The sequence below is a fragment of the Phyllobates terribilis genome, unplaced genomic scaffold, assembly GCF_046119375.1.
Source record: "Phyllobates terribilis strain yellow unplaced genomic scaffold, ASM4611937v1 Scaffold_28__1_contigs__length_16237799, whole genome shotgun sequence".
In the NCBI taxonomy this organism is placed as follows: Eukaryota; Metazoa; Chordata; class Amphibia; order Anura; family Dendrobatidae; genus Phyllobates; species Phyllobates terribilis.
The window spans coordinates 7,269,421-7,284,426 of record NW_027362788.1 but is presented as its reverse complement, the minus strand read 5'-3'; positions in this window follow the sequence as shown (position 1 = coordinate 7,284,426).

The window sequence follows — 15,006 nt, the reverse complement described above, 5'->3', positions numbered from 1 at the left end:
GTGAAGCATTTTTAAGCATCAGCGGAATTCCGAGAACAATGGAAGAGTTCCGAAGCATTTTTAAACTTCAGCAGAATTCTGAGAACAATGGAAGAGTTCCGAAGCATTCTTAAACTTCAGCGGAATTCCGAGAACAATGGAAGAGTTTCGAAGCATTTTTAAAAGTCAGCGGAATTCCGAGAACAATAGAAGAGTTGTGAAGCAATTTTAAGCGTCAGCGGAATTCCGAGAACAATGGAAGAGTTCCGAAGCATTTTGAAACGTCAGCGGAATTCCGAGAACAATGGAAGAGTTCTGAAGCATTTTTAAAAGTCAGCGGAATTCTGAGAACAATAGAAGAGTTGTGAAGCATTTTTAAGCGTCAGCGGAATTCCGAGAACAATGGAAGAATTCCGAAGCATTTTTAAACGTCAGCGGAATTCTGCGAACACTAGAAGAGTTCCGAAGCATTTTTAAACTTCAGCGGAATTTGGAAAACAATCGAAGAGTTCCGAAGCATTTTTAAAAGTCAGCGGAATTCCGAGAACAATGGAAGAGTTCTGAAGCATTTTTAAACATCAGCGGAATTTTGAAAACAATGGAAGATTTCCGAAGCATTTTTAAACGTCAGCGGAATTCCGAGAACAATGGAAGAGTTCCGAAGCATTTTTAAATGTCAACGGAATTCCGAGAACAATAGAAGAGTTGTGAAGCATTTTTAAGCATCAGCGGAATTCCGAGAACAATGGAAGAGTTCCGAAGCATTTTTAAACTTCAGCAGAATTCTGAGAACAATGGAAGAGTTCCGAAGCATTCTTAAACTTCAGCGGAATTCCGAGAACAATGGAAGAGTTTCGAAGCATTTTTAAAAGTCAGCGGAATTCCGAGAACAATAGAAGAGTTGTGAAGCAATTTTAAGCGTCAGCGGAATTCCGAGAACAATGGAAGAGTTCCGAAGCATTTTGAAACGTCAGCGGAATTCCGAGAACAATGGAAGAGTTCTGAATCATTTTTAAAAGTCAGCGGAATTCTGAGAACAATAGAAGAGTTGTGAAGCATTTTTAAGCGTCAGCGGAATTCCGAGAACAATGGAAGAATTCCGAAGCATTTTTAAACGTCAGCGGAATTCTGCGAACACTAGAAGAGTTCCGAAGCATTTTTAAACTTCAGCGGAATTTGGAAAACAATCGAAGAGTTCCGAAGCATTTTTAAAAGTCAGCGGAATTCCGAGAACAATGGAAGAGTTCTGAAGCATTTTTAAACATCAGCGGAATTTTGAAAACAATGGAAGATTTCCGAAGCATTTTTAAACGTCAGCGGAATTCCGAGAACAATGGAAGAGTTCCGAAGCATTTTTAAATGTCAACGGAATTCCGAGAACAATAGAAGAGTTGTGAAGCATTTTTAAGCGTCAGCGATATTCCGAGAACAATGGAAGAGTTCCGAAGCATTTTTAAACTTCAGCAGAATTCTGAGAACAATGGAAGAGTTCTGAAGCATTCTTAAACTTCAGCGGAATTCCGAGAACAATGGAAGAGTTTTGAAGCAATTTTAAGAGTCAGCGGAATTCCGACAACAATGGAAGAGTTCCGAAGCATTTTTAAAAGTAAGCGGAATTCTGAGAACAATAGAAGAGTTGTGAAGCATTTTTAAGCATCAGCGGAATTCCGAGAACAATGGAAGAATTCCGAAGCATTTTTAAACTTCAAAACTTCAGCAGAATTCCAAGAACAATGGAAGAGTTTCGAAGCATTCTTAAACTAGAGCGGAATTCCGAGAGCAGTGGAAGAGTTCCGAAGCATTTTTAAAAGTCAGCGGAATTCCGAGAACAATAGAAGAGTTCCGAAGCATTTTTAAACTTCAGAAGAATTCCTGGATCAATGGAAGAGTTCCGAAGCATTTTTAAAAGTCAGCAGAATTTCGAGAACAATAGAAGGGTACCAAAGCATGTTTAAACTTCAGTGGAATTCTGAGAACAATGTAAGAATTCCGAAGCATTTTTAATCTTCAACGGAATTCCGAGAACAATGGAAGAGTTCCGAAGCATTTTTAAACGTCAGCGGAATTCCGAGAACAATGGAAGAGTTCTGAATCATTTTTAAACGTCAGCGGAATTTTGAAAACAATGGAAGATTTCCGAAGCATTTTTAAACGACAGCGGAATTCTGCGAACACTGGAAGACTTCCGAAGCATTTTTAAACTTCAGCGGAATTTGGAGAACAATCAAAGAGTTCTGAAGCATTTTTAAAAGTCAGCGGAATTTTGAAAACAATGGAAGATTTCCGAAGCATTTTTAAACGTCAGCGGAATTCTGCGAACACTGGAAGACTTCCGAAGCATTTTTAAACTTCAGCGGAATTTGGAGAACAATCAAAGAGTTCTGAAGCATTTTTAAAAGTCAGCGGAATTCCGAGAACACTGGAAGAGTTCCGAAGCATTTTTAAACTTCAGCGGAATTTGGAGAACAATCAAATAGTTCCGAAGCATTTTTAAAAGTCAGCGGAATTCCGAGAACAATGGAAGCTTTGTGAAGCATTTTTAAACGTCAGCGGAATTCCGAGAACAATGGAAGAGTTCTGAAGCCTTTTTAAATGTCAGCGGAATTTCGAGAACAATGGAAGAGTTGTGAAGCATTTTTAAGCATCAGCGGAATTCCGAGAACAATGGAAGAGTTCCGAAGCATTTTTAAACTTCAGCAGAATTCTGAGAACAATGGAAGAGTTCCGAAGCATTCTTAAACTTCAGCGGAATTCCGAGAACAATGGAAGAGTTTCGAAGCATTTTTAAAAGTCAGCGGAATTCCGAGAACAATAGAAGAGTTGTGAAGCAATTTTAAGCGTCAGCGGAATTCCGAGAACAATGGAAGAATTCCGAAGCATTTTTAAACTTCAAAACTTCAGCGGAATTCCGAGAACAATGGAAGAGTTCCGAAGCATTTTTAAAAGTCAGCGGAATTCCGAGAACAATGGAAGAGTTCCGAAGCATTTTTAAACGTCAGCGGAATTCTGCGAACACTGGAAGAGTTCCGAAGCATTTTTAAACTTCAGCAGAATTTGGAGAACAATCGAAGAGTTCCGAAGCATTTTTAAAAGTCAGCGGAATTCCGAGAACAATTTAAGAGTTCTGAAGCATTTTTAAACATCAGCGGAATTTTGAAAACAATGGAAGATTTCCGAAGCATTTTTAAAAGTCAGCGGAATTCTGAGAACAATAGAAGAGTTGTGAAGCATTTTTAAGCGTCAGCGGAATTCCGAGAACAATGGAAGAGTTCCGAAGCATTCTTAAACTTCAGCGGAATTCCTGGATCAATGGAAGAGTTCTGAAGCATTTTTAAAAGTCAGCAGAATTCCGAGAACAATAGAAGGGTACCAAAGCATGTTTAAACTTCAGCGGAATTCTGAGAACAAAGTAAGAGTTCCGAAGCATTTTTAAACTTCACCGGAATTCCGAGAACAATGGAAGAGTTCCGAAGCATTTTTAAACGTCAGCGGAATTTTGAAAATAATGGAAGATTTCCGAAGCATTTTTAAACTTCAGCAGAATTCCGAGAACAATGGAAGAGTTCCGAAGCATACTTAAACTTCAGCGGAATTCCGAGAACAATGGAAGAATTCTGAAGCATTTTTAAAAGTCAGCGGAATACCGAGAAAAATGGAAGAGTTGTGTAGCATTTTTAAACGTCAGCGGAATTCCAGAACAATGGAAGAGTTCCGAAGCATTTTTAAATGTCAGCGGAATTCCGAGAACAATGGAAGAGTTCTGAAGCATTTTTAAACGTCAGCGGATTTTGAAAACAATGGAAGATTTCCGAAGCATTTTTAAACGTCAGCGGAATTTGGAGAACAATCGAAGAGTTCCGAAGCATTTTTAAACTTCAACGGAATTTGGAGAACAATCGAAGAGTTCCGAAGCAATTTTAAAAGTCAGCGGAATTCCGAGAACAATGGAAGAGTTGTGAAGCATTTTTAAACGTCAGTGGAATTCCAAGAACAATGGAAGAGTTCCGAAGCATTTTTAAACATCAGCGGAATTCCGAAAACAATGGAAGAGTTCCGAAGCATTTTTAAACGTCAGCGGAATTCCGAGAACAATGGAAGAGTTGTGAAGCATTTTTAAACATCAGCGGAATTCCGAGAACAATGGAAGAGTTCCGAAGCATTTTTAAACGTCAGCGGAATTCCAAGAACAATGGAAGAGTTCTGAAGCCTTTTTAAATGTCAGCGGAATTCCGAGAACAATGGAAGAGTTCCGAAGCATTTTTAAATGTCAGCGGAATTCCGAGAACAATAGAAGAGTTGTGAAGCAGTTTTAAGCGTCAGCGTAATTCCGAGAACAATGGAAGAGTTCCGAAGCATTTTGAAACTTCAGCAGAATTCCGAGAACAATGGAAGAGTTCCGAAGCATTTTTAAACTTCAGCAGAATTCCGAGAACAATGGAAGAGTTCCGAAGCATTCTTAAACTTCAGCGGAATTCCGAAAACAATGGAAGAGTTCCGAATCATTTTTAAATGTCAGCGGAATTCCGAGAACAATAGAAGAGTTGTGAAGCATTTTTAAGCGTCAGCGGAATTCCGAGAAGAATGGAAGAGTTCCGAAGCATTCTTAAACTTCAGCGGAATTCCGAGAACAATAGAAGAGTTCAGAAGCATTTTTAAACTTCAGCAGAATTCCTGGATCAATGGAAGAGTTCCGAAGCATTTTTAAAAGTCAGCAGAATTCCGAGAACAATAGAAGGGTACCAAAGCATGTTTAAACTTCACCGGAATTCTGAGAACAATGTAAGAGTTCCGAAGCATTTTTAAACTTCACCGGAATTCCGAGAACAATGGAAGAGTTCCGAAGCATTTTTAAACGTCAGCGGAATTTTGAAAACAATGGAAGATTTCCGAAGCATTTTTAAACTTCAGCAGAATTCCTGGATCAATGGAAGAGTTCCGAAGCATTTTTAAAAGTCAGCAGAATTCCGAGAACAATAGAAGGGTACCAAAGCATGTTTAAACTTCAGCGGAATTCTGAGAACAATGTAAGAGTTCCGAAGCATTTTTAAACTTCACCGGAATTCCGAGAACAATGGAAGAGTTCTGAAGCATTTTTAAACGTCAGCGGAATTTTGAAAACAATGGAAGATTTCCGAAGCATTTTTAAACGTCAGCAGAATTCTGCGAACACTGGAAGAGTTCCGAAGAATTTTTAAACTTCAGCGGAATTTGGAGAACAATCGAAGAGTTCCGAAGCATTTTTAAAAGTCAGCGGAATTCCGAGAACACTGGAGGAGTTCCGAAGCATTTTTAAACTTCAGCGGAATTTGGAGAACAATCAAAGAGTTCCGAAGCATTTTTAAAAGTCAGCGGAATTCCGAGAACAATGGAAGAGTTGTGAAGCATTTTTAAACGTCAGCGGAATTCCGAGAACAATGGAAGAGTTCCGAAGCATTTTTAAACGTCAGCGGAATTCCGAGAACAATGGAAGGGTTCTGAAGCCTTTTTAAATGTCAGCGGAATTCCGAGAACAATGGAAGACTTCTGAAGCATTTTTAAATGTCAACGGAATTCTGAGAACAATGGAAGAGTTCCGAAGCATTTTTAAACTTCAGCAGAATTCCGAGAACAATGGAAGAGTTCCGAAGCATACTTAAACTTCAGCGGAATTCCGAGAACAAAGGAAGAATTCTGAAGCATTTTTAAAAGTCAGCGGAATACCGAGAACAATGGAAGAGTTGTGAAGCATTTTTAAACGTCAGCGGAATTCCAGAACAATCGAAGAGTTCCGAAGCATTTTTAAACTTCAACAGAATTTGGAGAACAATCGAAGAGTTCCGAAGCAATTTTAAAAGTCAGCGGAATTCCGAGAACAATGGAAGAGTTGTGAAGCATTTTTAAACGTCAGTGGAATTCCAAGAACAATGGAAGAGTTCCGAAGCATTTTTAAATGTCAGCGGAATTCTGAGAACAATGGAAGAGTTCCGAAGCATTTTTAAACTTCAGCAGAATTCCGAGAACAATGGAAGAGTTCCGAAGCATTTTTAAAAGTCAGCGGAATTCCGAGAACAATGGAAGAGTTCCGAAGCATTCTTAAACTTCAGCGGAATTTGGAGAACAATCGAAGAGTTCCGAAGCATTTTTAAAAGTCAGCGGAATTCCGAGAACAATGGAAGCTTTGTGAAGCATTTTTAAACGTCAGCGGAATTCCGAGAACAATGGAAGAGTTCCAAAGCATTTTTAAACGTCAGCGGAATTCCGAGAACAATGGAAGAGTTCTGAAGCCTTTTTAAATGTCAGCGGAATGCCGAGAACAATGGAATAGTTGTGAAGCATTTTTAAGCATCAGCGGAATTCCGAGAACAATGGAAGAGTTCCGAAGCATTTTTAAACTTCAGCAGAATTCTGAGAACAATGGAAGAGTTCCGAAGCATTCTTAAACTTCAGCGGAATTCCGAGAACAATGGAAGAGTTTCGAAGCATTTTTAAAAGTCAGCGGAATTCCGAGAACAATAGAAGAGTTGTGAAGCAATTTTAAGCGTCAGCGGAATTCCGAGAACAATGGAAGAGTTCCGAAGCATTTTGAAACGTCAGCGGAATTCCGAGAACAATGGAAGAGTTCTGAAGCATTTTTAAAAGTCAGCGGAATTCTGAGAACAATAGAAGAGTTGTGAAGCATTTTTAAGCGTCAGCGGAATTCCGAGAACAATGGAAGAATTCCGAAGCATTTTTAAACGTCAGCGGAATTCTGCGAACACTAGAAGAGTTCCGAAGCATTTTTAAACTTCAGCGGAATTTGGAAAACAATCGAAGAGTTCCGAAGCATTTTTAAAAGTCAGCGGAATTCCGAGAACAATGGAAGAGTTCTGAAGCATTTTTAAACATCAGCGGAATTTTGAAAACAATGGAAGATTTCCGAAGCATTTTTAAACGTCAGCGGAATTCCGAGAACAATGGAAGAGTTCCGAAGCATTTTTAAATGTCAACGGAATTCCGAGAACAATAGAAGAGTTGTGAAGCATTTTTAAGCATCAGCGGAATTCCGAGAACAATGGAAGAGTTCCGAAGCATTTTTAAACTTCAGCAGAATTCTGAGAACAATGGAAGAGTTCCGAAGCATTCTTAAACTTCAGCGGAATTCCGAGAACAATGGAAGAGTTTCGAAGCATTTTTAAAAGTCAGCGGAATTCCGAGAACAATAGAAGAGTTGTGAAGCAATTTTAAGCGTCAGCGGAATTCCGAGAACAATGGAAGAGTTCCGAAGCATTTTGAAACGTCAGCGGAATTCCGAGAACAATGGAAGAGTTCTGAATCATTTTTAAAAGTCAGCGGAATTCTGAGAACAATAGAAGAGTTGTGAAGCATTTTTAAGCGTCAGCGGAATTCCGAGAACAATGGAAGAATTCCGAAGCATTTTTAAACGTCAGCGGAATTCTGCGAACACTAGAAGAGTTCCGAAGCATTTTTAAACTTCAGCGGAATTTGGAAAACAATCGAAGAGTTCCGAAGCATTTTTAAAAGTCAGCGGAATTCCGAGAACAATGGAAGAGTTCTGAAGCATTTTTAAACATCAGCGGAATTTTGAAAACAATGGAAGATTTCCGAAGCATTTTTAAACGTCAGCGGAATTCCGAGAACAATGGAAGAGTTCCGAAGCATTTTTAAATGTCAACGGAATTCCGAGAACAATAGAAGAGTTGTGAAGCATTTTTAAGCGTCAGCGATATTCCGAGAACAATGGAAGAGTTCCGAAGCATTTTTAAACTTCAGCAGAATTCTGAGAACAATGGAAGAGTTCTGAAGCATTCTTAAACTTCAGCGGAATTCCGAGAACAATGGAAGAGTTTTGAAGCAATTTTAAGAGTCAGCGGAATTCCGACAACAATGGAAGAGTTCCGAAGCATTTTTAAAAGTAAGCGGAATTCTGAGAACAATAGAAGAGTTGTGAAGCATTTTTAAGCGTCAGCGGAATTCCGAGAACAATGGAAGAATTCCGAAGCATTTTTAAACTTCAAAACTTCAGCAGAATTCCAAGAACAATGGAAGAGTTTCGAAGCATTCTTAAACTTCAGCGGAATTCCGAGAGCAATGGAAGAGTTCCGAAGCATTTTTAAAAGTCAGCGGAATTCCGAGAACAATAGAAGAGTTCCGAAGCATTTTTAAACTTCAGAAGAATTCCTGTATCAATGGAAGAGTTCCGAAGCATTTTTAAAAGTCAGCAGAATTTCGAGAACAATAGAAGGGTACCAAAGCATGTTTAAACTTCAGTGGAATTCTGAGAACAATGTAAGAATTCCGAAGCATTTTTAAACTTCACCGGAATTCCGAGAACAATGGAAGAGTTCCGAAGCATTTTTAAACGTCAGCGGAATTCCGAGAACAATGGAAGAGTTCTGAATCATTTTTAAACGTCAGCGGAATTTTGAAAACAATGGAAGATTTCCGAAGCATTTTTAAACGTCAGCGGAATTCCGAGAACAATGGAAGAGTTCTGAATCATTTTTAAAAGTCAGCGGAATTCCGAGAACACTGGAAGAGTTCCGAAGCATTTTTAAACTTCAGCGGAATTTGGAGAACAATCGAATAGTTCCGAAGCATTTTTAAAAGTCAGCGGAATTCCGAGAACAATGGAAGAGTTCCGAAGCATTTTTAAACGTCAGCGGAATTCCGAGAACAATGGAAGAGTTCTGAAGCCTTTTTAAATGTCAGCGGAATTCCGAGAACAATGGAAGAGTTGTGAAGCATTTTTAAGCATCAGCGGAATTTCGAGAACAATGGAAGAGTTCCGAAGCATTTTTAAACTTCAGCAGAATTCTGAGAATAATAGAAGAGTTCCGAAGCATTCTTAAACTTCAGCGGAATTCCGAGAACAATGGAAGAATTCCGAAGCATTTTTAAACTTCAAAACTTCAGCGGAATTCCGAGAACAATGGAAGAGTTCCGAAGCATTTTTAAAAGTCAGCGGAATTCCGAGAACAATGGAAGAGTTCCGAAACATTTTTAAACGTCAGCGGAATTCTGCGAACACTGGAAGAGTTCCGAAGCATTTTTACACTTCAGCAGAATTTGGAGAACAATCGAAGAGTTCCGAAGCATTTTTAAAAGTCAGCGGAATTCCGAGAACAATTTAAGAGTTCTGAAGCATTTTTAAACATCAGCGGAATTTTGAAAACAATGGAAGATTTCCGAAGCATTTTTAAAAGTCAGCAGAATTCCGAGAACAATAGAAGGGTACCAAAGCATGTTTAAACTTCAGCGGAATTCTGAGAACAATGTAAGAGTTCCGAAGCATTTTTAAACTTCACCGGAATTACGAGAACAATTTAAGAGTTCTGAAGCATTTTTAAACATCAGCGGAATTTTGAAAACAATGGAAGATTTCCGAAGCATTTTTAAAAGTCAGCGGAATTCTGAGAACAATAGAAGAGTTGTGAAGCATTTTTAAGCGTCAGCGGAATTCCGAGAACAATGGAAGAGTTCCGAAGCATTCTTAAACTTCAGCGGAATTCCGAGAACAATGGAAGAGTTCCGAAGCATTCTTAAACTTCAGCGGAATTCCGAGAACAATGGAAGAGTTCCGAAGCATTCTTAAACTTCAGCGGAATTCCGAGAACAATGGAAGAGTTCCGAAGCATTTTTAAAAGTCAGCGGAATTCCGAGAACAATAGAAGAGTTCAGAAGCATTTTTAAACTTCAGCAGAATTCCTGGATCAATGGAAGAGTTCCGAAGCATTTTTAAAAGTCAGCAGAATTCCGAGAACAATAGAAGGGTACCAAAGCATGTTTAAACTTCAGCGGAATTCTGAGAACAATGTAAGAGTTCCGAAGCATTTTTAAACTTCACCGGAATTCCGAGAACAATGGAAGAGTTCCGAAGCATTTTTAAACGTCAGCGGAATTTTGAAAACAATGGAAGATTTCCGAAGCATTTTTAAACTTCAGCAGAATTCCGAGAACAATGGAAGAGTTCCGAAGCATACTTAAACTTCAGCGGAATTCCGAGAACAATGGAAGAATTCTGAAGCATTTTTAAAAGTCAGCGGAATACCGAGAACAATGGAAGAGTTGTGAAGCATTTTTAAAAGTCAGCGGAATTCCAGAACAATGGAAGAGTTCCGAAGCATTTTTAAAAGTCAGCGGAATTCCGAGAACAATTTAAGAGTTCTGAAGCATTTTTAAACATCAGCGGAATTTTGAAAACAATGGAAGATTTCCGAAGCATTTTTAAAAGTCAGCGGAATTCTGAGAACAATAGAAGAGTTGTGAAGCATTTTTAAGCGTCAGCGGAATTCCGAGAACAATGGAAGAGTTCCGAAGCATTCTTAAACTTCAGCGGAATTCCGAGAACAATGGAAGAGTTCCGAAGCAATTTTAAAAGTCAGCGGAATTCCGAGAACAATAGAAGAGTTCAGAAGCATTTTTAAACTTCAGCAGAATTCCTGGATCAATGGAAGAGTTCCGAAGCATTTTTAAAAGTCAGCAGAATTCCGAGAACAATAGAAGGGTACCAAAGCATGTTTAAACTTCAGCGGAATTCTGAGAACAATGTAAGAGTTCCGAAGCATTTTTAAACTTCACCGGAATTCCGAGAACAATGGAAGAGTTCCGAAGCATTTTTAAACGTCAGCGGAATTTTGAAAACAATGGAAGATTTCCGAAGCATTTTTAAACTTCAGCAGAATTCCGAGAACAATGGAAGAGTTCCGAAGCATACTTAAACTTCAGCGGAATTCCGAGAACAATGGAAGAATTCTGAAGCATTTTTAAAAGTCAGCGGAATACCGAGAACAATGGAAGAGTTGTGTAGCATTTTTAAACGTCAGCGGAATTCCAGAACAATGGAAGAGTTCCGAAGCATTTTTAAATGTCAGCGGAATTCCGAGAACAATGGAAGAGTTCTGAAGCATTTTTAAACGTCAGCGGATTTTGAAAACAATGGAAGATTTCCGAAGCATTTTTAAACGTCAGCGGAATTTGGAGAACAATCGAAGAGTTCCGAAGCATTTTTAAACTTCAACGGAATTTGGAGAACAATCGAAGAGTTCCGAAGCAATTTTAAAAGTCAGCGGAATTCCGAGAACAATGGAAGAGTTGTGAAGCATTTTTAAACGTCAGTGGAATTCCAAGAACAATGGAAGAGTTCCGAAGCATTTTTAAATGTCAGCGGAATTCTGAGAAAAATGGAAGAGTTCCGAAGCATTTTTAAACTTCACCAGAATTCCGAGAACAATGGAAGAGTTCCGAAGCATACTTAAACTTCAGCGGAATTCCGAGAACAATGGAAGAGTTGTGAAGCATTTTTAAACATCAGCGGAATTCCGAGAACAATGGAAGAGTTCCGAAGCATTTTTAAACGTCAGCGGAATTCCAAGAACAATGGAAGAGTTCTGAAGCCTTTTTAAATGTCAGCGGAATTCCGAGAACAATGGAAGAGTTCCGAAGCATTTTTAAATGTCAGCGGAATTCCGAGAACAATAGAAGAGTTGTGAAGCAGTTTTAAGCGTCAGCGTAATTCCGAGAACAATGGAAGAGTTCCAAAGCATTTTGAAACTTCAGCAGAATTCCGAGAACAATGGAAGAGTTCCGAAGCATTTTTAAACTTCAGCAGAATTCCGAGAACAATGGAAGAGTTCCGAAGCATTCTTAAACTTCAGCGGAATTCCGAAAACAATGGAAGAGTTCCGAATCATTTTTAAATGTCAGCGGAATTCCGAGAACAATAGAAGAGTTGTGAAGCATTTTTAAGCGTCAGCGGAATTCCGAGAACAATGGAAGAGTTCCGAAGCATTCTTAAACTTCAGCGGAATTCCGAGAACAATAGAAGGGTACCAAAGCATGTTTAAACTTCAGCGGAATTCTGAGAACAATGTAAGAGTTCCGAAGCATTTTTAAACTTCACCGGAATTCCGAGAACAATGGAAGAGTTCTGAAGCATTCTTAAACTTCAGCGGAATTCCGAGAACAATGGAAGAGTTTCGAAGCATTTTTAAAAGTCAGCGGAATTCCGAGAACAATAGAAGAGTTGTGAAGCAATTTTAAGCGTCAGCGGAATTCCGAGAACAATGGAAGAGTTCCGAAGCATTTTGAAACGTCAGCGGAATTCCGAGAACAATGGAAGAGTTCTGAAGCATTTTTAAAAGACAGCGGAATTCTGAGAACAATAGAAGAGTTGTGAAGCATTTTTAAGCATCAGCGGAATTCCGAGAACAATGGAAGAATTCCGAAGCATTTTTAAACGTCAGCGGAATTCTGCGAACACTAGAAGAATTCCGAAGCATTTTTAAACTTCAGCGGAATTTGGAAAACAATCGAAGAGTTTCGAAGCATTTTTAAAAGTCAGCGGAATTCCGAGAACAATGGAAAAGTTCTGAAGCATTTTTAAACATCAGCGGAATTTTGAAAACAATGGAAGATTTCCGAAGCATTTTTAAACGTCAGCGGAATTCCGAGAACAATGGAAGAGTTCCGAAGCATTTTTAAATGTCAACGGAATTCCGAGAACAATAGAAGAGTTGTGAAGCATTTTTAAGCGTCAGCGATATTCCGAGAACAATGGAAGAGTTCCGAAGCATTTTTAAACTTCAGCAGAATTCTGAGAACAATGGAAGAGTTCTGAAGCATTCTTAAACTTCAGCGGAATTCCGAGAACAATGGAAGAGTTGTGAAGCATTTTTAAGCGTCAGCGGAATTCCGAGAACAATGGAAGAATTCCGAAGCATTTTTAAACTTCAAAACTTCAGCAGAATTCCAAGAACAATGGAAGAGTTTCGAAGCATTCTTAAACTTCAGCGGAATTCCGAGAGCAATGGAAGAGTTCCGAAGCATTTTTAAAAGTCAGCGGAATTCCGAGAACAATAGAAGAGTTCCGAAGCATTTTTAAACTTCAGAAGAATTCCTGGATCAATGGAAGAGTTCCGAAGCATTTTTAAAAGTCAGCAGAATTTCGAGAACAATAGAAGGGTACCAAAGCATGTTTAAACTTCAGTGGTATTCTGAGAACAATGTAAGAATTCCGAAGCATTTTTAAACTTCACCGGAATTCCGAGAACAATGGAAGAGTTCCGAAGCATTTTTAAACGTCAGCGGAATTCCGAGAACAATGGAAGAGTTCTGAATCATTTTTAAACGTCAGCGGAATTTTGAAAACAATGGAAGATTTCCGAAGCATTTTTAAACGTCAGCGGAATTCTGAGAACAATGGAAGAGTTCCGAAGCATTTTTAAACTTCAGCGGAATTTGGAGAACAATCGAAGAGTTCTGAAGCATTTTTAAAAGTCAGCGGAATTCCGAGAACACTGGAAGAGTTCCGAAGCATTTTTAAACTTCAGCGGAATTTGGAGAACAATCGAATAGTTCCGAAGCATTTTTAAAAGTCAGCGGAATTCCGAGAACAATGGAAGCTTTGTGAAGCATTTTTAAACGTCAGCGGAATTCCGAGAACAATGGAAGAGTTCCGAAGCATTTTTAAACGTCAGCGGAATTCCGAGAACAATGGAAGAGTTCTGAAGCCTTTTTAAATGTCAGCGGAATTCCGAGAACAATGGAAGAGTTGTGAAGCATTTTTAAGCATCAGCGGAATTCCGAGAACAATGGAAGAGTTCCGAAGCATTTTTAAACTTCAGCAGAATTCTGAGAACAATGGAAGAGTTCCGAAGCATTCTTAAACTTCAGCGGAATTCCGAGAACAATGGAAGAGTTTCGAAGCATTATTAAAAGTCAGCGGAATTCCGAGAACAATAGAAGAGTTGTGAAGCAATTTTAAGCGTCAGCGGAATTCCGAGAACAATGGAAGAATTCCGAAGCATTTTTAAACTTCAAAACTTCAGCGGAATTCCGAGAACAATGGAAGAGTTCCGAAGCATTTTTAAAAGTCAGCGGAATTCCGAGAACAATGGAAGAGTTCCGAAGCATTTTTAAACGTCAGCGGAATTCTGCGAACACTGGAAGAGTTCCGAAGCATTTTTAAACTTCAGCAGGATTTGGAGAACAATCGAAGAGTTCCGAAGCATTTTTAAAAGTCAGCGGAATTCCGAGAACAATTTAAGAGTTCTGAAGCATTTTTAAACATCAGCGGAATTTTGAAAACAATGGAAGATTTCCGAAGCATTTTTAAAAGTCAGCGGAATTCTGAGAACAATAGAAGAGTTGTGAAGCATTTTTAAGCGTCAGCGGAATTCCGAGAACAATGGAAGAGTTCCGAAGCATTCTTAAACTTCAGCGGAATTCCGAGAACAATGGAAGAGTTCCGAAGCATTTTTAAAAGTCAGCGGAATTCCGAGAACAATAGAAGAGTTCAGAAGCATTTTTAAACTTCAGCAGAATTCCTGGATCAATGGAAGAGTTCCGAAGCATTTTTAAAAGTCAGCAGAATTCCGAGAACAATAGAAGGGTACCAAAGCATGTTTAAACTTCAGCGGAATTCTGAGAACAATGTAAGAGTTCCGAAGCATTTTTAAACTTCACCGGAATTCCGAGAACAATGGAAGAGTTCCGAAGCATTTTTAAACGTCAGCGGAATTTTGAAAACAATGGAAGATTTCCGAAGCATTTTTAAACTTCAGCAGAATTCCGAGAACAATGGAAGAGTTCCGAAGCATACTTAAACTTCAGCGGAATTCCGAGAACAATGGAAGAATTCTGAAGCATTTTTAAAAGTCAGCGGAATACCGAGAACAATGGAAGAGTTGTGAAGCATTTTTAAAAGTCAGCGGAATTCCAGAACAATGGAAGAGTTCCGAAGCATTTTTAAAAGTCAGCGGAATTCCGAGAACAATTTAAGAGTTCTGAAGCATTTTTAAACATCAGCGGAATTTTGAAAACAATGGAAGATTTCCGAAGCATTTTTAAAAGTCAGCGGAATTCTGAGAACAATAGAAGAGTTGTGAAGCATTTTTAAGCGTCAGCGGAATTCCGAGAACAATGGAAGAGTTCCGAAGCATTCTTAAACTTCAGCGGAATTCCGAGAACAATGGAAGAGTTCCGAAGCATTTTTAAAAGTCAGCGGAATTCCGAGAACAATAGAAGAGTTCAGAAGCATTTTTAAACTTC